Source organism: Strix aluco, chromosome 3, assembly GCF_031877795.1.
Source record: "Strix aluco isolate bStrAlu1 chromosome 3, bStrAlu1.hap1, whole genome shotgun sequence".
In the NCBI taxonomy this organism is placed as follows: Eukaryota; Metazoa; Chordata; class Aves; order Strigiformes; family Strigidae; genus Strix; species Strix aluco.
This window is the reverse complement of record NC_133933.1, coordinates 61,459,540-61,485,892: the sequence shown is the minus strand read 5'-3', so window position 1 is coordinate 61,485,892 and position 26,353 is coordinate 61,459,540. Positions and strand designations below refer to the sequence as shown.

At 40.9% G+C, this 26,353-nt stretch overlaps 1 protein-coding gene across 4 annotated transcripts in view; it reads left to right on the top strand.

Annotated features, from left to right (window-relative positions):
- The first annotated feature begins 3,104 nt into the window (after positions 1–3,104).
- RGS17 (regulator of G protein signaling 17) overlaps positions 3,105–26,353 on the top strand; it is a 78,248-nt gene continuing 54,999 nt past the window's right edge. For 2 of the 4 annotated variants that reach the window (XM_074818798.1, XM_074818795.1), the window contains exon 1: positions 3,105–3,248. The gene's annotated coding sequence lies outside the window, so the exon portion shown is untranslated. The remainder of the gene's footprint in view (positions 3,249–26,353) is intronic. The other 2 variants (XM_074818799.1, XM_074818796.1) reach the window with 2 other exon arrangements.

The window sequence follows — 26,353 nt, the reverse complement described above, 5'->3', positions numbered from 1 at the left end:
TGATTTGTTTTAATAATAGCTTTTGATTCTTTTTTTAAGTTGAAGATAGGCAAAGACTGATATTAACCGAATGTACTCTTGAAGAGTTAATGACCATGACAAACCTTAAATGTCTTGTATTCTGCAGGTAATTATACAGTCAACTAATAATTATATAGACTGGAAAATAAGGAAACCAACTTCATGTCCATTAAAGTCAATAAGAATCCAGACACTAAAGATCACAAAGTTGAAGTAAAATGATTTTATTAATTTAAATGGACTCTTTGTACCAGAAAGCCGTCTCATGTACACAGTGTTCTAGATTTTCACAAGCCCTTTTTTAATGCATTGCTCCATCCATTTGTCTTTTCTCAAAAGTCAGTGACAATCCTTTGGAAAAACAATGACAACAGGTTTTAATTAAAAAAAACCCCAATGAATGCATGGTAATAAGGAAACTGTTTGGGTTAAGAAATGCAAAGAAGCATGGAATAAGACACATGAACCAGGGAGAGAGGATAGAAAGGCCTGGAAGAAAAAGTCATTGAATGCAATTGCAGGGCTTTAAAATAGGCACAAGGATTAGGCAGTGGTCAGAACAGTGCAGCTGAACAGCTAATGAAAGGAAGTGGATTTATGAACAGGAGTTCAAGCAACAACAAGGAATGGCTAAAGTGCAGGAAACTATGGTAAATAGGAGTGGCTGGGCTTGTTCAGAGATGTGGGAAACATCAAAAGAGTCATAAAAAGCTGAAATATTTTATTCATTTAAACATTTTAAGCATAGCATTTTCAAACTTTCTTTTTTTTCTGGTATATGGATAAAATTATTTCCTGTCAGTCCTACCCATTACTCCATCTCCCTTTTAGGTTGAACATCTGCATATACTTTCTATGTACCTACTAAATCCTTAGAAGACACTTGTTTTGATTGGTTTCATAGCTTTTGTCAGAGTAGAACTGTCTTCCTAGTATTAAGCAGGTACTGAAGGCTTACTGTCTTCAGTATGAAGTCAATAAGCTTCAACATATGACCTTAAAGTTAAACAGGTCTGAAGACTATTTCCTAAACATGGTGGCTTTTCTGAATTGAGGGCTTAGAAAAGAACTGGTGCTCTTTAAAGCTGTAGAAAGATACCCAAAAGGTATTTTAAGCATTACAATTAACAAATAAAACCACTGTTAACGCTTCATAAATACATTTTATCCTTTTTAATACTCTTTTGAACGCTATTTCTAAAGAAAGGAAATCTAAGCTAAAAAGCCATAAAGACTTCTAAATTGCCATGCACTCAGATGTTTAACCTGGAGATACACCTACATCCTTATTTAGGTATGTAACTAAAAATGGGCTGATTTTCTGAGGGCAAGACACTATGTGTAGGTAGCATTTTTATTAGGACACTTGGGATAGTTGGAAAAAACAGTTTTTCGGGCACTCAAGCTCTTCTTCGAGTCTTAAAAGAAGCTTAAACAACAAGTTAAATATCAGTTGCTCTTAATTATTTTAAATTAGCTGAACAATTCAAGAGAAGTCTGTTGATACACAGGCACAGAGGGAGCTGTTTGCCGAGGAAAAGGTGATAAGGTATGAGCAACTATAAGACAAAGAGGAGACAGACTGCAAAGATTTTGCTCGGACAGAATGTGATATAAAATCAGTGATACAGGTGTCTTTGGTTAGCCAATAACCTCTGGTATCAAGCAGAGTTCTCCTAGTTCTCAGACTTCTCCTCCATGATGATCAAGATTGGAAGAAAACCGAAGTGATTTCGTAAGGAGTGACTTTCAGGGAGGTGAACACTGACTTCGGTCCTTATGATTCAGAATCTGAAGCTTCTATCCCAGAAGTCAAAAAGTAAGCCATACAGCCATGACTGCTACTGCCATGTTGTTAAATTAGTTATGTTTTGACTACAGATTCCTGGGAGCTGAGATGGTTTTGATGTGCCTATGCTCTTATGGCTTTCATGCAAGTTAGCCCTTCTGTACTGCTCCCAATCCTTTTAATTTCAGCCCTACTAACATACGTGCAGTTGTCTTCAGCTTTTGTAGCACTCCACCTCGGGATCTAGATGGGATATGCAGGTGCCTGGACCACTTTTGTGAAGAGAATTAATATGGGCTGTTGGCAAGGCACAGTACCACCTTAATCCAGACTTGTGCCTTTTTGTACCATCTTGCCAGATTGTTTTGGCAAAGTGGTAAATGCAGCAATGTGTTTTCTCTTGAGATATTAACATTTCTGGATTCGTGGCATGATTTGACAGGATCCAGATGCTAAATATATATTTTTCCAGTGCTGTTGCCTTGAGGCGTATCAGGCTCCGGATTTTTAAGGTGCAGTAGGGAAACTAAATAATGTTCTCTGTTGAGCCCAAATTTGGAAACTGGAGTTTGGAAAGCTGGGACAAACTAACTGGCAAGACCTGGCAGGATTCAGGATTCAGAGCCAGATTTTCAGAACATCCTGGTCTTGATTCTCACGGTTCCAACTGACAGATCCATACTGGTTCTTTATTTAGGCATCGTGCTCCAGGTGCCCGACAGCGAAAAGTTACTCAGCCACTGATTCCCTGCCTCTCTCTCGGCTGCACGAGAATGAAGAGCCGGAGAGTAGTTTATGCACTTTTTTTTTTTTTTTTTTTTTTTTCCTGTTTAGACATACGGATGTGGGGACAGGGATAAAAGCAATCAGGAGCCCAGCACTGCACCGCGGCGTATCGCTCCTGCCGTTAACACACTTCCAGGCCACAGCCTCGGCTGCTGCCGCTCTGCCTCCCGCAGCGGGTCGGCCCCGGCTCCCGCCGCTCCCACAGCCCCGGGGACCCCCCGCCCCGCCGGGAGCCATGCCCGCCTCCGGAGCCTCCCCGGGACCTGCGGCGGAGCCCGGCCGAGCACCCCCGGGGGCGGGCGGGCGCCGGTGCCGGGCCGGGGCGGGCCGTGACTCACCCTCCAGGGCCCAGCGGGGAAACTCCGGCTGCCGCCGGGCTCCGCCAGCGCTGGCAGAGCGCATGTGCGGGGGCTGCCTGCCTCCGCGCCGCTCCTCGCACCCTCCCTCCCTCCTTCCTTCCCTCCCGCCCTCTCCACCGCCCTCCCTCCCGCCCTCCCTGCCCGCTGCCCGCCCGCCGCCGCCGCCTCCCTCTCCCCGCCGGCTGGGTGCTGAAGTTGGGCGGATGGCAGCAAACCCGCTCTGCTAGGGACGAGCCGCACCAGCCCTTCCCGGGATCGCTCAGCGCCAACTGCACGCAGCCGGGCGGGGGTGGGTAAGGCGCTCCGCTTTTATTTAAGCCTGAACCGTGTTAAACGGCATCAAAATGTCCGCTTTATACTGATGTATAGGGAGTGGGGGGGGGAACACACCACCAACCAAACGGGGGGAGGAAGAGGAAGAGGAGGGAGGGAGGCGAGAGGGAGGATGGATGGAGGGCGGTGGAGTGCAACAGAAAATGCATTCGCCGGGGGGGACCGGTCGTGTGTCAGCGGGTGTGCGTGTGCGTGTGTAACAACGGGCGGCTGCGGCGCCGAGGCTGCAAGGTGGGGTGCGTGTCTGACTGTGTGTGTGTGTGTGTGTGCGTGCGTGTCTCCCTGCGAGGCACAAAGGGGAGGGGAGAGGTGCCGCCGGGCTCAGCCCGCGCCCTCCCCCGCCGCCCCCACCCCGGTTTGTGTCTGGGGTGTCGCGGCTCCGCCGGGAGATGCCGCGGGGCATCCGCCGCGCCGGGCGATGCTGCCCGGCCGGGGGAGGGGGAGGGACCGGGCCGCCCCCGGGGAAGCCGGGGGCACGGGCTGGCGGGGTGACAGCCGCCAGCTCTCGGATAAGGCAGCGCTCCTGCCTTTCCTCTTGACCTTCCCCTCCCCGTAACGCGGGTCTGCCTGGCGCGAGGGGGGAGGTGTTCTAATTGTTAATAATATTATTGTCGCTGCTGCTGTTGTTATTATTTTAATCCGAGGAGCCGGCGGAAGGTGACGGCGACCAAACGAGTCGTTGCTCTAAGATCGAGAGTTGCTTTCCGACCCCTCCCTCGCCCCGGCCCCCTTTCTCGGCTGCCCCCGCCGGGCCGGACCGGGGCCGGGGAGCCCCCGGCGCGCCGGCGAGGGGAGGTGGCGGGGGCCGCCCCCACCCCGGTGCCGCGGGCACCGGCCGCCCCGCCCTCGGCGGCCCCCGGGCGGCACCCAGCCTCCCCCGCCCGCCGTACCCTGCGGCACCGCCATCCCTCTGCCCCGGCCTCCCGCCCGCCCCTCCCGCGGAACGTCGGCGGGAGGAGCAGGTGGCGGGGTGCGGCCGGCGGGGCAGGGGCTGCTCCCGCCCCGGCCCCGGCCCCGGCTCCGGCCCCGAGCAGCGCGGGGCGCCCCGCGGAACACCCACCGGCTGCCGCCGCTGCCCGGCGCCCGAATCCCGCGGTGCGCGGCTCCGGCGGGTCTTCACCGCTCCTCGGGCTGGGACCGCCCGCAATTCAGAGAGCTGAGGTTGCCCAGCTCGCTCCGCTCTCAGCCCTGTACTGCACAATTCACAGCCGCCGCTTCGTGTTGGTTTAGAAGGAAACCTTACCCGTGCTGTCAGGCTTAGAACTGGCAGGAGTAAAATTTAAGATTTTCGGTGTTTGGTTTCTTCATTTCTGTGTCTGGATTTTCACCAACATGTGTCATAGGTTTGCAGCCAGATGCTTTTGCAAAATGGATGAAATCTCAAATACCCTGCTAGGTAAATGTAAGTTACATATCCTCTGGCAGTAGTATTACGGGTAACAGGTGATAAATAGCTTTCTACAAATGTAATATTCATGCATTGCAAACGTAGGGAGTTCTATAAAGGAAATTAATACTTTTTCACATCAGTGGATGCTAGTGTCATCATCCTTATGTAAATCATTAGGGAATCTTCCTGTGGCACAAGCCATTTAAGCAAACAAATTATTTAACCTTTATAAAGAAACAGTGTCACACACTTATCACTGTTATCGAGTATATATTTTTATTTGAGTTCATACTCAGAATAAGCAAAGTCCCAACAAAAGATACACGTGCCCCACCCCAATAAGTTTACGGCCTGAGATGTGAAGGCTATGATACACTCAAGTACTTACTTCCCTAAAATACGTGAGCATTAGCCATTTCAGTGCCTTTCTCCATTAGGGCCTTGGATCCTTTTAAGTAGCCAAAATAAGAACATAATTTGATTAAATGCATACGATCAAAAAAATTGCTATAGTGAGTTGGACATCTAGTCCAATATCCTGATTCTGACTATAGTCATTAGCAGATGCTGAAGGAAGAAGAACGTAAGAAACAAGACTGATATTCAGCAATCTTTTCCTGGTATATCCTTTCAAGTTCCAGCAAACCGTAGTAGAGGGATTTCTCAAAACTGGGGTTTGCTCCCAGACCATCATATTTAATAAACCCTTGAATTTCTCTACTCCCTTTTTTTAATCCGTTTATACTTTGGTCTCAACCACATTCTGTGGCAATGAGCACCACAATTTAATTATGATTTGTGTGAAAAAGTACTTCCTTTGTTTGCTATGAACCTGCTGCCTGATAATTTCATTCAGTGCTCCGTAGGTTTCGTATGTGACAAGGAGCACACGCTGTGTCTGTACAAGGTGCTAGGAGTGTCCTCTCACACCAGAGCAGGCACAGCGCTGGCAGATCAAGTTCCTTCATTTTATCCATCAGTGAGTTGAGAGATCTGCCTAGAGGTGTAAAGCCATATTCAGCCCTCGGTCTTTATGTTGAAATCTACAGATAAGAATAGTCATTCTTTTTCTTGTTATGCAACATGGACACTTGTGTACAAAGAATTGCCCTGAACCCAGGAACTCATTTCTAGAAGGCTACTGAACAGCCGTCTGTTGAAAATTAACTCCCTGCAGTATTGATTTGAATCAAAATCTGACTGACAGCTTGCTGAAAAATTCCCTATCCTAATCCAGTTTTCTACCTGCCCTGGGAAGAAGATGAAATGTGTTATTCTCAAACAGCAATTCTTCATTTTTATGAATACGAAATGCAAGCTGTATGTCAAGGGACATATATGAAATCTGTACATTCGAATTATCATCACTTCTAATTGTTCTGTGTATCTAATTGTTCTGTTCATTATAATACATTGCTTCTTTCTCACATGTGCATATTGAACAACATGCATAGTTTCAAAAGTACAGTTTAAATGTCCCATAAAATCTCACTGATTTGGAACGAGCTGTGACACACACAAGTTCTTCTCCCCAAGAGTACTACTAAATTTGAATCATGCTTGAGGGACACTAGTACACCAGACCAGCATCACAGAAAGCTTCCCTCATCTCACCTGTAGCCCTGCTTTGATTTCCTCCCAAGAATAATAGAGGAATAAGAGACTAGAGAACTACAAAACCATGACCTGGACCCAAAGACCCAGAAGACCTCAGCAAAGAGATCAGCAGCAACTGGAGCAACACAATCCACAGCAGAACGTGGACAAGTGGAGAACAGTAGAAACCAACATGAGCTGTGAAATCCTTGACAAGAAATAAAATACTGGGAACCTCAGATGCAGTAATCCTCATCTCCCAAAAGTCTAAAAGAAGAAGAGACTGAGTGGTATCATTATGAAGACAGGATAGGAGGGATGTCAGCCAGTCTCAAACTAAGTGTGAGAATGATTTTCCACTTACAAGTGGCATATATATGTGTATATGTGTGTATATATATCTGGCAAACCATATATATATAGTATATAAACTTTCCTTCACAGAAAATACATTAGCTTGAATAAATTTTACAATGCTAGTATCTTTTAAATACCACTTTCTTACTTGTATGCTTCACATGCATGCCTTTAAGTATGAAACATATGGAGATTCTTATGAATACATGGGAAGTGTATTCAGTGAAACAGTATTAGCTCTTACAGAGATGCTCATCACAATTCCATTAGTTTCCTTCTGATCATGTCTCCATGATATCAGGTGGGGATTTATTTTGCACTTGTACCAAGGTCTGAGCTTCAGCTTTTTTCATGAAAATTCTCTCCTTACCATACTTTTAGTTCTGTGAGTACAGAGGGAGTTTTCTAAGAACATAAAATTCATGTGCTTGGCTTGTGTTAAAATTAGTTAAAAACTAAATTCTTCGAGAAATTTAGCATTTCTCTTGATGTATTCTTTGTCCTAAGTATTCTTAATAATGAAATAATGCAGTCAGACTTTCCATACTGTTAATTAATTAAAAGCTTGTGCATAGGGTATAAAAACAAATGAATAGATTAAGTTGTAATTAAGTTTATCTATTCATGGTTATAGCTAATGGCTATAACTATACAGGCTGTAAGTAGGTGTGTGCGAGTAGCTTTGCTGCTGACTGCTGGGGGGCTACTGCACCCTCCAAAGGAGCTCAGCCCTTCGGCTTGGCATCTTTGCGGGTCTTGGCTACTGTAGGTCTGTAATAGGGAGCTGCGTGCATGTCTGACTCCAATCCTCTGGCAAGTTAATCAATTCAGAGAGATCTTTTCTGCAGAGATTTTGTGTCTCAACCCAAAGTTGGGTATCTGCTCTCAAAAGGTTTCACTTGGCACTGCTGCTGTCTCTGACGTGCAGAAAGGAAGCAGCCATGCAGTGTGCCTGTGGCGGGAACCTAGGGGAACACTTATAGCACACAGACAGATGAACTCAGGGTCTGCACTGCTCCTCCTGCCTAGCCACCCTGTAACCTGGGCCTCAGCTAAACGTGGGTCCTCCAAATCAATGTAGGGGCTTGATTCCCTAGCATGCTTTATCTGCTTTGCACTGCTCCAGTGATGCCAAATAGATGTAAACTCAATTTAAATGACAGGTGTGCTTTGAATAATTTGTGCTGTTCTGGTATATTAATGAATCTAGGCTTAAATTAAAAAAATAATAATTAATAAAAGTAATGCAGTCAATTTAAGATTGATTCTATCATATACGCATATAACTTTTGAGTATTAGGTTTAAGTTCCTTGCTTATAAAATATGAATGAAATGCTTCTTACCTTTCATACACTTGAAATTTTTATATATTATTTACTTTGTAAGCAAATGGCAGTAAACTCTTAGAAATCAGTAAATTTCTAGACAGAATCTATGTGGGGAATTACAGGTAGGGAGGTGGAATAGAAATAAAAGGTTAATAAAAGCTTAAATCCTAAAGGAAAGCATTACACATTACTCAAAGACACTCAGACATCTTAAACACTACATCTTTCTCCATGCAAAAGCCGACTATCTATCTAGCCTAGTTTCTTCAGTTAGAAAGGGAGTAAATTAGTGAGCAATGCATTAACACAGCTCTGCAGCTTCTGCTATCAAAGCAGCTTCATTTAAAGCAGCTTGGCTGCTCTCTCCAGTGATGCCAGCTCTGTGCTTGCTGAAATATGAGAGAGATCATAAGCTATATAGCCCTAACTCTATATGTACAGACTAGCAGAGAGTATACCAGAGTAATGCTGCCTTTAAAGGGAGACTGCCACTCTGTCACAGCTCCCTGCTGTAAAAGTCTCACTCCTGTCTATGACATAAGACTATGCCACCTTGCTCTGCAATATTAGTTAAGTGCAAGTGCAAGCAAGACTTGGTCTTACTCTGTTTTAGGAAGGCTGAATATGGTTTGGGCTGTTTTGCTGTGTTACATTTTGCTGTGTTGTGTTTTGCTGTGCTGTGGTATGCTGTAATAAGTGTCTTCATTTATCAGCAACTCATGTCATTTACAGTAAAATAATCCTATGAGATAAAGCAATTAAACCACAGGAATCATGGATGAAGGCTGTCATGGTATCCTTAGCACAGCACTTTTATGCCTACTGTAGTTCAGACAGCTTTCAAATGAGAGAGCTCAAAGCACTGGGCGCCCCAAGAGGCAATGTGTCCTAGGCAGGTCACGGCCGCAGCAGGGAGCTTCAGGAATTCCTTATATTTCTCACAGTACCACTGGCCAACTAGTATCAGCATATACACACTGATGTCTTAAAAGCCTAAATTAGAGGGCAATGTATAGTAAATTTTTAATACCATGGTTACTGTTTATCATTTATGTAATGAGAGCAACCTTCTGAAGTAAGGAATTTCTTATCCAATTCACCTTGTTATGACAGCACTGCAGGCAGAACATGCTCTCTGATATTCACATTGCACCAGCCCTTTGGGTGGTGTAGATACTGCTTTCTCAATGATTTGCATCATAGGAAAATCAAGAACAGTGAGTAATAACTTCCTGTACAAGGGCTTCACAAGTAGCCCTGTTTTAATGAATGTAGGTGGGAAGTGTGGTCCTAATTACTCAGTGTCCAAAAGGTACTTTTATTTCCAAGCCTTATTATCTTCAGAAATTACAAAGTCCTAAAATATTAATCAGATACTTCATAGCTTTCAAGATGGCTTTGAGAAGATAGGAGTGAGATGTATAAGTTATTTTTTATCATTCAGATAGAATGGTTTAAAAATATATCCACAAATTATTTTGATGCTTAAGTCTAAAGTAGTTTATTGGAAGGCAGCTGTCATAGAATGGTCTGATAATCTAACTGATGAAGCTTGATATATCTGATAATCTGGTAACCAGAGTTTAATTTGTAGCATTTTTTCACTGCTATATATATTTATTTGTGTTCAGAGATTTTTATAAACACGTACTGACCGTCACAATGTGAAAAAACAAACCACTGGTAATAATAATCAGAATCTCAGCTGTATGGTAAGCATCATGCTGACCAGAATAGACAAGGATGTTTTCAATTCTGTGTCTGATTATTTGATATGTAAAATCAAGACACAGAGCTACCACAAAAGATCAAGTAAGTACTCATGTAACAAGGATCTTGAAAAGGGTAGAAGGGATACCTCTACCCAGTGAATGCAGCAACTTCATAAATTAGGAAGTTATGAAAGTGGCAGGTTTGAGCTGATAGCTCATGTAGGACTGGGCACTGGTCATTGATTCAGTACACAATGATTCACTATAGAGAAATCTTGATTGTTTATTGGATTTGTCCTGAGCTCTCTCTGCAGAAGAACCATCCCGTATCGTATCTGTCTCAAAGCCTATGTCTGCACTGCAAATTGCAATGTATGCTAGAGATATCCGACAAAGGTTGGACACTCAAAAAATCTAGTTTATGTGGAGCCCTGTGTAAGAGAACGACCTTATTTCACCTCTCTATCTGTACTTCATCTTGCATCCTGCAGTATAGACTACTCAGAAACTGAGAAATCCTGACATTTTTATATTTTTAAGCTAAATGGCTCCTGAGGGCATTTATCATGAAATATGTTCCATATTCCTTTAACCATTGTCTTAGCTCTTCTTAAACCTGCTTCAGTTGATCAATAACCCTCTTTATCTAAACATTGCAACTGTTGTTTCAATAGCAGTCAGTGAAAAATACAGACGTAGCATGGCTTTCACATGGCTAAGATTTTGGCTTTATATAGCCGAGTTAGCACAGCTCTTTTGGGTGCAGGATTGCACCGAGCACTTCGTTTACTTGCCATGACTCTCAGTTCTTGTAAGAGTCCCAGGTTATGTCTCTGTAAAATAACAAAAGCCTGAGCTTGTGCACCAGAACTTGATCGTCTATGCACTAAATTGTTAGAATGGTTCCAGACCTGACTGGAAAGTTACCACAGTCCAGGGACCAGTCCCAATAAAATGCTTGCTTGAGGCTGTCCTGTTATCCAGAGCAGGTCAGTCTAATTATATGAATATAACTAAATTGGCCATTTGGCCTCAGACCCAGAGAACAAGCCCTGGGATTGCTTAGCTTTCCAGTACAGAGACATCACATCTCTTCAGGATGTAGCCTCCAGCCTCTGACTTTGGCCTGCATCCTTTCTTTTAGGCATGTATTAGATTCAACCAAAGTAAATCCATGTTTGCTGTGATTTACTTACCAATGGATCCAGATCACCTTAAATCAATGATTTGTCCTTGTTAGCTTATATTGTTCCCTTGTTATTCGCCTACTACAAAACAATAGCATTAGTGATTTTTGTGGTTCCTTCTGTTTTGTTCACAATAGAGGGAAAGGTTTTCAAGTTGTGTAAAAGAACATATTCCTGAAGGATTCAGTTCGAAACACACCTGCTTGATAATTACTCCCCATTTTTAATTTCAGACCAAGATTTATCAGTTTTTAATACATTTAATGTTTATCATGTTGATTTTTATCATATTTATTCTACAGTCACAATGTTGTGTGTACTAACAGAAGTCAGCATATTTATATTGACATTATAGCCATCAACATTAGCCATCAAATTGATAATTTTATATGAAGTATTAATATAACCATCTCATACAGATCTCATATGTAGTTTTAAAATTTGTATTTAGCATAGCTCTTATTGAGTGGCTTTAATTATATTGAGTTTATTCAAGTCCGTCGTGTTGATTACTATTAATATTCTATCCAATCTGTGGGATGAGGTGGGTATGATTTAAATTCACTATTAATTTCTTTCATACATAACAGGAGAGAGAATTGTTCAAGCATATTCAGCAAGAAGATGTAAAGTTTAGGAAAGGGGAGTGGTTCATATCTGTATGTGCATGATATTATAGGAAAATTATATACCTTGTGTGACTTTACTTCTACTGAACATTTTTCTTGGTCAGGCATATAATGCTGTGACAAATACTGTGACCTGGTTTCATACAATGTGTAAAAGTAGGTGACATTTCAGGAACTTTTAAGAAAGTAGAGAATCCAGAAAGTTCAAAAACAGTAAAAGAGGAGGGAACTATCCATCATATTACTATTCTCTTGAGAATCTAGACAATTTAGTAAGCACTGAGAACAAATACAGAACACATTATGAAAAGGCTGTTACTCTCTTTTCAGATTTCTGGGATTTAGACCTAGTACGTGTTTTAAGATAATGGTCTCTTCATGCCATCTTTTCTACAAACTCAACTTTTCAAACAACCGCATCATCTCTGCATGCTGGGACAACAGCACTGATGTTTCACAGAAAAGAAATACAGATACATATCAATTAAGCGATTACAGGATCACCCAGTAAAATAGTGGCAGATGCAGAAATTAAATATAAGGGGCAAAATTCAAAATTCTTGTTGATTTCAGGGGTCAAAATTTAACATTAAGAATCTTGTCTCCCACTCCACTTGACATCTTCCCTTTTACCAAAGTAATGCTCATATATAAAACATCAGAGGGAGCTTAAGATCCAGAAAATCTCCACATCCAGAAAATCTCCAGGACAAAAATGGGAATTTGCAGTTGAATCAGAAGTCAGTCTGTCTGATCAAATATTCTTAGACATTTTGAAGATGACCAAAGCAAAACACATCCGATATAATTACACTGTTCCCTTAAATATGTAATCTGAATATCAATAGGAAAAGTATTAGTTATGGCCATGTTAGAAAAAAAAAATCTTCAGTAAGCAAAAGACTTCAAAAACGTGAAAACATTGGATGGCTGAGGAATATAGCCCTACATTTGAAAAATCAGAAAGAGAAAATAGAAGCATATAGCAGGTAGCATGATACCTTCTGCATGTATCTCCTGACATTCAGCTCATCAGTTCTTTGAAACAATCTGGGATTTTTGTGATCCATTAAGCCATTACCTCTAGATCTGTCATCTTCATAAAATGAGGTGACTCCAATACAGTAAAGTCAGTCAAATAACACCTGTCCTAGCTTTACCAAATTAAGTATAAAAAAATCATATGCACATTTCTTTTGGCTTGATTGTTAGGTTTTTAAGATAAAAGATCCTTTAAGATCACAGTTATAACACACATAAGAAAATGTTTTTACAGGTTATGACAGAGAGTGGACTAACTAGTCAACTCATGCCTAATTCTAGTAATGAATGCAGCATACCTTTTCTAACCACAGATCACTGAATTTTAACAACACTGCCTTCTTGGGCTTGATCAGAGCTTGGTCTAGGGGACATGCTTTAATCAGTCTGTATCATCATACACTTTATGTATGCTTATATATATTTTTTTTGTAATTTAGCTTAAGATACTTTGAATTAATTGCCTTCTGCTTACCACACTGAGAGAACACATCCATGGGCTGTGGCATAACTTACCACCAATCAACCCCTCCAGTAAATTTGCCCTGAAATATGCTGATGGCCCAAGTAAATGCAATGTAGTTTATTTCTTAATGAAAAGAAGTAGGTTCCTGCATGTCCCTTTAAAGATGGGGGGAAAGGTCTCTTTGAATTCAAGTAAATATGGTCTAAAAGAACTTTAATGCAATAAGACTAAATTTGTCTGAAAGTGTAATTTATTGCAGACCCAGCTGTAGATGGGATTCAGTTAGTTTAAGGTTCACAGGGGTTTTAAGACTCCAAATAATTGAATTGCTATTAATGTGTAAGGCACTTCTCCATTAACTTGAATGGACTTCTATGACAGAAACTCTTCTTACATGCAATCCTAGCCATCAGTCATATTTCAAACGTGATTGCAAGGCTCTGTTAAGTAGGAACTGTTCTGCTGGACAGTGAGATCATATGCAACAAGGGGACTGAAGACCAGAGACACCTTGACTTTGACTGTACCCCATGCTGTGAGGTACTAGCTGGAATCACCTAAAGACAGTATTTTATGTTTTAAAAACAAGTTCGGTACTGTTCATAGAGCTGACTTTTTTTTTTTTTTTCCTATGTTAAACCCGGAGCTATGTAGGTGAGAGACTGTTTTAAATTGTGCTACAGTCCTATCCTCCAAGGTACAGAGTGTATCCAGCAGAGTGCCAAGCAAATCAACTGCTATCGAACCAGGCTGGCAGCGTGCGCTCAGCAGCTATCTGGATTAGACTGCTTTTCATTAGTGTGGCCACTTCCAGCAGGTGGCTTAGTAGTAGCTTTAGGAACATTGGAAATAAGAACATAGACTGGAGGGAACACCCCGACTAATTGCATCCCAATCTCTGGCTATTTCCAGCAACCAGTTCTTACCTTTCCTTCCTTTTCTGGATCAAGTTAGTATTAAAAGCAGGAAGGCTTTTTTCCACATCTATTCTTACTCAAAAGCCTTCCAGAGCTCCTGTTGAAAACCTTTTTCTCATTTCCAGCCACATTTATTCAAAGACAGCTTATTCCTGTTTATTTTTGTGCGATCATCCATATTAAATTGGTCTCCCTCCCTTCCATTTGTCCACCTGACACACTCATCTCCCTCCCCTTTAAATATTTGTCCCAGTAATGCTCTTTAGATCAAACAGGCATCAGAAGATGGAGGGAACCCTCAGAATGCAAAATGTTTGTATCTTGTAAAGAAAGGGGGCTGAAATGCCATGGCAGCAGCATTCCTTCCAATCACAGAACCCCTCCTCCAGCCCTTTCCCTTCATAACTTCATCTGTGGAGCTCCTTGAAGTAGGAATGCAGTAGGCTGCGTGACTACTCCATGAGCATCCTCTTACTCCCATTTATGTAAAGGAGATCCCTTCCTACGGAGTATTCAAGATGCAGCTAATATCTAAAGAAATCTTAGAAGTGTGCTACTTGAGTTTCAGTGCTGTGATGCAGTGCGATCCTTGCTGTGAATAGTGGCAGCAAAACGCATGAGATCATGCGTGTAAGAAAAGACTCACCTACATAAACTGGGGGTGGGGGCAAAAAGTGTTGTTTTTTTTTTCTCTAATACCAAAATACATTTCCATGTTGATTTGGATACAAGAAAGCTTCAGTATCAGCTAAATTTCTCTTCTCACACAAAATGGCTTTTTCAGGAAACTTCTGTAAGTTACTTATAAGTGCTTCTCAATCTTGGCGTCTTAGAGGACTAGATAAATAAACAAAATATTAATGTAGACACTTAGGTATTAGTCTAGAAGAGCAGGGTTCCAGCAACAGCAAGTGTGTGATGCAAATGCTTTGGCTCACCTACATGAGATTGCACAGGACAAACAAAAATGTCATCACTTTGATTTGTTGCTGCATGAGTCACCTTCAAAAGAAAAGTCAAATCACAAGAGAAAATTAAACATTTATCAAGGAAATGAAGAATCTGGGCCACTAGGATGAATTTGCTGATGATTATCAGCCTGTCCCCCTACAAGGACAGGCTGAGAGAGTTGGGGTTGTTCAGCCTAGAAAAGAGAGGGCTCCAGGGAGACCTTATAGCGGCCTTCCAGTACTTAAAGGGGGCTACAGGAAAGATGGGGAGGGACTCCTTATCAGGAAGGGTGGTGTTAGGACAAGGAGTAATGGTTTTAATCTGAAAGAGGGTAGATTTAGATTGGACATGAGGAAGAAATTCTTTACTGTGAGGGTGGTGAGACACTGGAACAGGTTGCCCGGAGAAGTGGTGGCTGCCCCCTCCCTGGAAGTGTTTAAGGCCAGGTTGGACAGGGCTTTGAGCAACCACCTCTAGTGGAAGGTGTCCCTGCCCATGGCAGGGGGGTTGGAACTAGATGATCTTTAAGGTCCCTTTCAACCTAAACCATTCTATGACTATTATTCTATGATTATTCTTAGAGTTCAGTTCTGTTATGAACTAGGTATTGTTGACCCACTTGCAGACTTGAATAGAAACAGATCATGCTGCTTTATGAGGGTTTCACACTCATATCTGAAAAGTTGTCTTTACAGCCAAGAAGAGGTTTGAACTGACAATAAGCATGCCATATTCTTTATTCCACTTGCTATCATCCTACCTGTTACAATGCACTGAAAAAAATATTCAGCCCTATCTCAGGACAGGGATCTCACTAGGAAACAAAATTTGGCTGTGCCCAAACTTAGGGTGACTGAACAGTGACCAAATGTCTGATGTGATCAGCAGGCAGCTATGCACACACCCCCCCCCCCAAAAAAAAAAAAACAAAACAAAAGAAAAAAAGAAATTGTAACGTAACCTCAGTTTATTTTTTATATTTTAAAAAAGTTGTATTGTTCAAACAAACATAAAGCCTTTCAGAAAACATCTAAATTTGGCTCCCAGACTGTTTCAGATTTTGAATGCCTTGTCACTGCTTCTGAGTGATGTATAATGGAAATATACAGTTCAGTGCTATTAGCACACTGAAAACGTTTCCATCCCCAACTCCTTCCAAAGATGTTGCATGGGTGACATACCAGTGGGCAGCATGTCGTGAGTATTATCTACATGTGTTAGAAAACAGTCCTGTGATCAGAAAAGACAGCTACCCCAAGGCTATAGGTATGCATACTCTATTTGTTAAATGCCAGTCTGGAGCTCAGACACCCCCCACACACAACTGGGGAGAACACCAAGTTGCTCTGGGTGCCCAAGTGATAAGCACTTATCTTTTGAGTGTGCAGTGGATGGTTACTCCATCTGGCAGTCCACATCCCACCCAGGCCTGAATGCCTGAGCCTCCCTGGCTGCTATTGTGACACCACACACAAGCACAAGAAATCTTGTCATCTTGTTCACAAGACAGCAGTGTGGATGGACCATGGGAACTTCCCATGCTTACAGCCAGCGGGGACCTGTGGTTTCTCTCCCCTTGTAAGCAAAGCTTCTCAAAAGCAGACAGAAAGTTTCCACAGCACGTGTTTATTCTTGTGAGGACTCTAAACTAATCTTCAACTCTCCAAAATCAAAATTTCAGGTGTGGATTTAGATGGAATATTGTTGGCAAGAATATCTAAACTTTGTCAGTTTTTCTCCAGAAGTCATCAGTCATAGCACAATTATAGCAATGAGGCTGTAAATTAGGGTGAAGCCAGAGAAAGACAATTCAAGAAATGTTGAGACATTTAGATTGTCTTTGAGAAGTACATATAACTTGTTCTGGAATATTAATGAGAATGGAAAGGTTAGAAGTAGGTCTGCAGTGATACAGAGGGTCAGTGGCCGAGGATGGTTTCTGACAGTAAGAGCAGACACATACTTTCTTAAAGTGCTTGGTCGTACTGTATCCTAAAAGATGGAATAAAAAATATTCTCTGCAGAACTATCATAGTACTTGTCCACAGGTCTAGTCCAGTGAGGAACCATGTTAGTCTAAATCAGTAATTGCAAGGCAAAGCTTCTTCCTTCATTTCCACACAATGGAACAATGAACATGAACACAGGCCTCCACCCTAGCAGAAAAATCTGCAAAATCGTACTTTGTGACCAAACATGCAGGTGGTTCAATTTAATTCTGACTAGTTCTTTCCACAAAACTATGAAAATTTCCCTGCAGGAGGAAGTGCTTGAGTCAGCTCCACAGAGAACAGAAGTTTATCCTATTCACTAAGTGGGATGAATCTTCTATTGAGATGCTAAATATTGTTTCATTGCCTTGCATACAGCCCTTCCGTAAGATCCAAAGAACTTTTTATGCCACATTTATATTCATTGTGAGCCTTTTGCCCCTGGCTCTCCAGCTGTTTCCCTGCTTACATCCTGAGGCAAGAACTGCTGAACTTGGGTAGCAGAAGAGGGAATTATTGACAGGGATGGTCTACAGAAAAATTTTAGAGAGTGCATACACCTCAGAATTGGCTGTCCAGATCTCCTAGGAAAAGGAATAAATCTCAAGAGCAGAAGTAATAACCATAGAATGAGAGAACACAGAGATGTTAAAAGGAGCTTTAAAGTGTGAAAGGGCAAGAAACAGGCATAATAGACATTGAGATCATAATATTAGATAGCAAGGAAAGGTACTGAAGTGAGAACATGAGTCTGGATGCTAGTTAGTGAAGAAAAAAGGGAATTAATGAAGAAAAAGTGAATTAAATGGCTACAGTGATACAATCTTGGAAGTATGGAATAGGAGAGTAGGGTTCTGAAAAGTAAAAGTCGGGGTAGAGGGAGGCATTTTGCTATGGAAATGGGAAGGAGAGAGGGAGTTTAGTGCTCAGAAAAACGAACAACAGTATTTTGCAACAGATGAGATGATAAATGAAGGAGAGAGGAGTCGGTGACTGAAGTTTAAAAGGTTGGGAACAAAGTGATTTGAAAGATTATGGTACAGAGCAAAGAGGAAAATTTGGAGAGGAAATAAAGACTTTTTCTCTCTAACCAATCAATTTAAATCACCAGTGCAACATCAAGGAGAAGAAATCCATTCACCAGTGGATGAGAGGCCAAAAAGAGCAAGATCTCACCAACAGTAAACTGACTACATGGGTGCCAGCGTAGACTTAAGGCAGTAGGGGAACATGTTGTGGGCAAAAGAAATCCAACATCAAAGAGCTAGAAAAAGGAGATACTGAAGAATTTTATAGTAAGGATTGAGGGGAATGGAAGAAATGTATTACTTTTTAAAATAAAAGCTGATTTCTAATAGCTTCTGATTATTAGAAGATATTTGTAGCATCTGAGGAATTCAGTCTTTATAAGGAGATGTTGGTTCAGCCTGAATATTAAGAAAGATATTACTCAAGTCCTGCTTTTAAAAAAGTGTTAAAATAATTCCTTTATGTGCAATAAATAATGACATATGGACAACACCAGAGCAACAGAAAAAAAACACCACAAAACCCAGGTTCAGTTTTCCTTTTCTGTCTGCAACTAGATCTTCTCTTGAGGCACTCAAAACTCTGTGCCATTCAACTACATTTCCTTGATCTGGAAATAACAGATCAGAACTAACAACTGGATAACACTTCTATTTCCTCTTCTTCTTTGTAATCTTACCCACACTCAGAATAAGTAAGACACCTCTGGCTAAGTAAGAGCAGACAACCTTCTCGAATAGAAGGGAGATCAGCTTTTCCGAAGCTGTGCATTCTTTGGATCTGGAGATCTGCACATGAAGAGAAAGAAAGCAGATAACTTTTGATAGCAATAAAACCTTATTCCATTCCTAGATTTGCTTTACATGGCAAATCTACTGGAGGCCTTATCCACAGCATGCTTTCTATTACAGGACCAAGGTACTAAGGAAAAAGGTGCTATTGAGCCAACCACAAGTGTCCCAAAGATTTTATTGCTGTTAGAGATAATTCAAAATTTCATTGTATCCTGATCAATACCCATAACATTTAAAAACTGTTTTTGTTTCATTGTTTTCAAAAAAAGCCATTTTCCACCATCCAAAATTTCCCTAATATTATTTTTCATAAATTCTGTTTATGAAAGATGAATAAATATTACAGTAGTGTAGATATTGGCAACACTGGTGTCCTGAGTACCAACCCTCTGGTAAACAGAAAGCGGCTGTTTCAGTAATGTCTGAATATACATTCTGAGATCAAATCTAAGGTCTCCATATTTTTAGGGACAGAGGCATTGCTAGTTGTCATCCTTTTGAGGAAAACATAGTTTTTAAACAGAAGAAAAAACCCTGCAATTAAAATATTTCACTTGTCTTAAACATTTCCTACAGCTCCATTTTACATGCAGCCTTCCAGGATGAGGTGTATTTGTGCATAGGTTGAACTGGCCTAGCATAGGGATAGGCAAAGAAGAGTTAGTTTATCATCTTCTTTACTCGAGATGGGATGACAGTAGCTGCTATATGCACCTTGGCCCCAGTCTGCTACAAAGATTAGACATCCAAACTAGGACTTGGCTTTCAGTCCTCTATGTAAGAACCCACAGCATCCCATTCCCTTCACACCCTTAGGTAGCCAAATTCCACCAGTCAAGTACCTTGAGTGCCTATTACTCATGCCTGGAACTGCTTCCAGCTAACTTAAGTCACAACCAGCTCTCATCAGGACATGTTTTCTGCCTGAGATCCCAGAGGAGCTCAGTCCAGGAGACATGCTGAGAGTGTGCTTCTCATTTCCTAAAAGAGCTGAGCTCATCACAAAACACAAGACACAAACGAACTGTCATTCCAAAACACAGTCAGAGAAGGAGTCTGGTCAGAAGTAAGTTTTGTGGTTGTTTCATCCCTCCTGCCCTCACCAAAACAGTTGCCATTTTCTCCATTTTTCTTTCATAAAATATCGCAGGAGGGACAGCTCTGGCCAGGATGTGAGACACTGAGGGAGTTCAAACCTTCCCCTCCCCATTGTAAGAAGCCTGCCCTCATCACCAGTTTTTTGTCCTGAAGATATTCAAAGGAAGAAACAGTCTCCACTATTACTGTTGACACTATGCTGTTTTGCAAGAAAACCTACCCCAAACCCCATCAAACAGTTACAGAATAATTAGCCAGAGATGCAGCAAAGTACCCACCATTGCAATGTTCACCTGGGAGCAGGAACACCTTGAGTTCTGCCCTGTTCTAAGCACTAAAGAGTGTGGGAGCCACATTATTTAATCGTTGCAATACTGAATAAAAGCAAGAAAGCACATCCACTGTTTTCTTTTTCAGAGCATATCCTAGTCCTTAATGTGTTTTTAAAAGGGATGATTCAGGGTCCTAAATCTAGAAGAGGGCCATGGCTGCAAATCTCAGTCATTCTGCAGTTCAGACTGGGTTTCTCAATCCTGGGAGGGAACAGGGTAAAGCACGCTCTTGATCACCAGTCCTCCACTCCTGGTTGTGCAGCAGTTTAAACCGGTCTAAGCCAGAACCGCTGTTCCTCTCTCCATGCCACATGTAAGTGACCACAGTGAATCAGTTCACACAGTTAATCCATCTGACAACTAATAACTTGTTTCTACAGAGTTAGTTTTCTGCCACAACAAATACTTGCTTTGGGTTACCACATGGTAGAAACACATTACCAGAAAGCAAGAGGCGAAGGACCAATGGCTTGGACTTAAGTTGACCAAAGCTGCCAAGGAGTCTCATACTTGGGGTGCTGCCTTTGGGAATTCATTCTGAGGTGTCTCATCCTGTCAAGGTATTGCAGATGCCCAGGTACTTTACACAAGGCTGTTCCTTTATAGGAGGGAAAAAAAAAAAGCAACCCAACCTCTAAAAGCAAGTGGCTCATTGCCTCTTTGCAAACCAGTTGAGTGGAGCCACCTCTGGGGAACCCAGAACTCCCCACAGTGCACTAGAAGCAGAAGGAGCAGCAGGTTGGCTTTCTCATTTCCTCATCTTGGTAATAGTACCCATGTGAACTCTGTGATTTTTTTTTCTTCTTGCAACCTAGTTTTATTGTGCTCCAGTTTTAACTTTCAGGATTATGCTGATGTTTGATATTTTTTGTTATCTTAGAAAAATACAATCATAAGCAATAGGACTAACATATAACAAATAACTGAATCAAAAGCTAAAAAAGGTTGTTCAACTTATGAACTATTGTTCAAACAAATGGAAAAATGTAATTAGGGATCACATTAAAACCAACAAAGTCTGGGTGCCTACCTGGGACAAAGACTAAACCTACAGTAAATGTTGCATGTAACAAATAGCCTGACAAGTTCTCTTCAAAGATCTGCAATTATTGTTAAGTGGATGTTCAACCTGACCAGACATCCTAAAAGGTATTTAATCCTTGCATAGAAGTTCTGCAGCTATGTGGTTATCCTAAACCCATAACTAGCAAATTCATTTTTCCTCCACCCCATAGTTTCTTTCTCTTTTGTTTTTTTCTATTTATACTGTAATCAAGTCTCCTGAAACTTCACCTGGATGGAGATATTCACCAAACGTGGATGGAGAGTGCACTGAAGGCAGACCTTTTCTAAGCATTTCTTCTGATACAGCATTTGGTCTGGGCACAGATGAGCTCTTCTGGGAGTTGTGTCAGACAATTCTGAAATTGTTGCTTTCTAGAAAGAGACTGTTTGTTTTTAATCTTTCAAATGATGTGGGGACATCAAACAAGACTGTAAGGAAATTACTTCCTGAGGTCAGGACCCATGCTGATGGAGGCAGAATATGGATGGATTTAAGAAACTCCACTTAATGTTTCTGTCAGTCCCTGCTCCAGAGACCTGTGGAAGAGACAAAAGGCTGTATGTTCTCCTAGTCCATGAAATTATTAGTGTGACAGGAGTCTTATATAGGAGATGAAAGCTGTTGTTTAAAAGTGATGGTAGGACTGAAACAAATAATGTACAACACCTTGGTAATTCCTGACAGGGCTCCCTTAATACAAACAGGTCCACTACTGTGGCCCCACACAGTAGCTTAGAGAAATGCAAATAGCAAATTTTTGCAAGTTAAAGTTTTTCTCTGGGTATGTACATTTCTTATGTATCTCTCATTATTATCTTGTCTAGGTGTGTCAGAATCTTAAAAATCTATGTCTCGAGTCCAAGCTCAACTTCTTGACTGTCTAGTCAAAAAGACAAGACTCCTTTCTGCTCATCCAATAGTCAGTCACTTGTTCTTCCACCTGGATTTAGAAAGCAAGGTTTAAGTTCACGATGAGCAGAAAAGGGACTTAACATCTGCATCTCTTGCATCCCCCTAGCTTTGTATCTGCTAACAGTTACATTCCCTTTGATGCGACCTACATACAAGTGAGAAGTCTGGAGTCACTCAATTCAAAACTGAAAAGATTTTAAAATCATAGATAGGTTTCATGAAATGGGAAAAATATTTTGTACATGAATAACTGAAATACATAATTTCACAACCTGTAGTTTCTAACTCCTATTTAAGAAGTAACTTACTAAAAGACAATAAGCAACAATTTAGTGGGGCTTCTTAAATTTGAGGATAGCACTCAGCTACTGGATCATCTTTACTCTCCAGTTTGTTCACTGTATAGTGGGTATAGTGCCTGACTTGGGCACAAGTGGAACTTCCTTTATTAACTATTTATTGAAGTTGTGTGAACAGCTGTTGTAGAAAGTTTAAAGCTTATGTTCTTTAGTGGAATCTGAACACTTACTCTTAAAATGCCTCTGGCTCATCGACTGACACCCTGTCAGATGTGAATCATAGCAGGATTGCCTGCTGCCTTCTGTGTAGAGTTGGAGACACTGAGAAAGTGTCCTCATTGCCATCACCAGATTTTCTAATTAGTTAATGTACACATTAACTCTGCACTGCTGTTTTTTCCTGAAAGGAATGTCTTGCTTATAGACTGTCAGATTTTAGGATATGAGAGAGCAGTGAAGGTGAACACTGAAAGTCAAATCAGATAAAGAATCAGTGGGGTCTCTTAGGGTAATACAATGGTTTGCTGTAAGGGAACACTGTTAAAACCAAAGTGCAAAAACAGAGAGGTTTTTATGCTAAATTAAACTTTAATTATCAGGATTGCACCTGGAGCACAGAAATCATTTCTTCAGTTAAAAAGTATGCAGATATCTTTCTATGAGACTAACAGACTGACCAACTTTTTTGAGCTTCCCATGGAAGTGACACAAATGCACGGAAACAGCAATAAATGAATAAATGGGGAAGCAACATTTCTATCCATTGCTGCAGTAACTTAGATGGAAAAGGACACACCATTAAAAGAGAAAGGGTGATAAAAGCATATCACTAGACTGCTAAGTTTGCCTTATACTTTGCCGTAAAAGCTCGGGATCATCAAGCTGAGTGTTCTGAAAGCTTCTCCATTCAGCAGGACTCAAAAAAACAATTCCTACATTTTGTTATGAGTCAAGCCAGCAAGATGTTTTTAATGGGCTTTCAGGCTTGATTTTGGAAATATCATAGTGTCATTTATGGTAAAACTAGAACAAATAATATCATCTGTCTTGAATATAGCCATCTCAGCCCCATTACACCATAGCAATGCCATTAGAAGCATAGCGGTTTTCCTGTCCTGTCTGTCTATTAAGTTATCTTCCAAAGTGGTAGCATTTTTATCAGGAAAATTTGCCAAGCGTGTCTAAAGAATGATTAACTGTTTATATATTACTTCAATTTCTCCATATATTGCAGTTTCTGATTTCCTTTGGTTTATGTTTTGAGTATCACATCAAAAAAGTAATTTATTGCCCCCATTTGATAAAAACAGCCTCTCTGTCTGAGGCTAATGTTTAGTTAATATCTAGGTTAGTATAATGGTAGTTGGGAGATTACGGATTAGTTATTCCAGATTTAAAGAAATTCAGCTTTTCAAGAAGCTATTGTATGTGACACATACAATTGTATTGTGTATTTTCAAGAAGCTATTGTATGTGACAACAATTGTATTGTTGCTGGATTTGGCGGTTTTTAAAAACATTGTCCTGCTACCTTTTCAAAACAAGCATACCAAAGTAACCCATGTAAACTGCAAGTGTGCTCACAGTGATTAATGTCAGCTGTCACTGAAGAAAATGTTTGAGTGAGCAACAGTGTACACCATTTAGCATGGGATGGAAAACGTTCAATCTCTTTCATATCATTTTGGTCACAGAATCTGACTTGGTGCTGAAGACCAAAGTATTATTCTCCTGACTGCAGTTTAGCTTCCATAAACTACTTGAACTAATGGACTTTCAGAGCTAAGCTACTAGAAAGGCATAGCTGCAGCAGGAAACCAGACTGAGATTATTCCTGAAATCTGAGGTCAGTCTGTTAAAACTACATGGCTTCTGAACCTCACTGACTCAAATTGCAGTTTCCTGACATGATAGAGCATAAACCATCTTTCTTTTTGCCAAGTGGCTACAAACTGCCACTAGAGCCCTACAGTAGGTATCTCTGCAGCTGAAGCATAAGCACTCACTGAATAACAATGGAGCAGTGTAAGGGAGGATGGAGCACAGAGAAAGGGAGCAGAAAAAGCTGAGACAGCTGACAGAACTGCTTTGGAAAGGAAACAAGGTGCGCACCTGCAAACTCCTGCATCATGGCATATGTCATCCTCTTGAGCAAGGAGTAGAGAGTAAATTGTCCTCTGCATTTGCCCAGAAGTAATACTGATTCATTTAGGAAACACAGTGTATCCAAGCTATTGGTTGGCTTCTGATAGAAATTGTCACCTTGTTTCTGCTTGTTCTATAGCAATTTGAGATCTCAGTTCTAGGTATCAAGCTTCTTGACTATCAAGCAAATAAGACAAAAATCTGAGTCCTATGCCATTCCTTCATTCTTCATAGGAGTAAAAAACACAAGAGCTATCCAAAGTTAAGAACTTTGTCCCTCATTCCTCTCATAAAAAGAGGTAAAAACCAAACAAGAGTAGTCCTTTAACTGTATCTAATATGAAATGTGTACAATTCTAACTGGAGACATCTGGAGGATTCAAGAAAACCTTATGCTCTAAATCTTCACTTGGTGGTTTCCTGCATATCTCTACAAAAAATTCCACTAAACCCTTATGCAGTTGCTTTTGTGTTTATATGACCAGTTATAGGAAAACAAAACTCATCTTCCTTTCAGGGTTATTTGGGGACTTGATTAATATCTCAGGCACTTGGAGGCCGATGGAAATTCTATGCAAGTGCATAAAGCTGCTTTCTTACCAAACAAACTGTGGCTTTACAATACCTAAGATGGAGTTAAACCAGAAATACATCTAGGCAGCTTTACTGGGTTACTAGTTAAAATGATTATTCTTTGATGTACACTACAGCTGCTCTTTAAATTATGCCTCTTCTCCAACAGCTCATGTAAAGCTTACTACTCACTATTCATGTTCTCATTTTAAAATACCGTTTATATATATACGGTTTATATATCTTTTCCAGTATAAAAGTAAAGGCATGGTAAATGGTGACTAATAATTCCTAGATGTATTTATGATTCAACACCCCTAGAAAGCAGCTAGGCAAATAATACATACCTGTCTTGTGAAAGAAGTACTAGGGAAATTTCTTAAGCTTTGAAGCAGAACTTTTCAGGCAGCAGGCACTGTGTTTCACTCAGTTTTGCATCCCTGACCCATCCAGTTGTTCAGACAGGAAACATTCCAGACAGTTCATGTGCTGAGGTGCAATCAGGACTAAATACCTTATTATGATATTCAGTAAACTTGATTGTGGTCACTCAGCCACTGTAGGCATGGACAGGAGTAATAATATGACAACTTTTCTTACATGTAAGATTTCTTTTTGCACAGGTTTACCTTAAACCTCAGATATTATAATTATTATAATATCAGATATTATAATATTATAATAATTCTATGCATATTCCTTGACTATTTGACACTACTTGACTGAGCAAAGCTACAGCTTTTCTTCCCCATTATTCCCAGATGATCCCATTCCTTCAGTTCAATCATCTGCGTGTCTACTGGTCTACTCAGAAGGGGATGAGCTATTTAGGAGAGGTAGCCTAGATGTCTGTAACAGATGAGATTAAATTGTCAAAATTTCTAAATATTCTTTTTTCTTCTCATTGTGAGATAGTCAGAATAACCAGCTTGCTTCTAGCTACCCTATATTTGCTTTAGAGAAAAGAGTACAACCCCATGCCTTTGTATGTACTATTGCCATTCAAGTATAATTGTTTTATTAAGTGGAAAAGCTTTGGCAACCTAAAAAGCTTTTGTTAGTATTTATTTTAAGTTAAATACATAACTTGCTATGAGGGAACACTGTTTTCTGATGTAAAATAACCAGGTATACCCTACCGAATCAGTAGCAATCAGTTAATTAGAGCCAAATTTAAGGTATTTATTCACATCATAAAAAGCAAGCAAACATGGTTTGGGTACAAGAAGAACTCTCAATGTATTCTCGAAA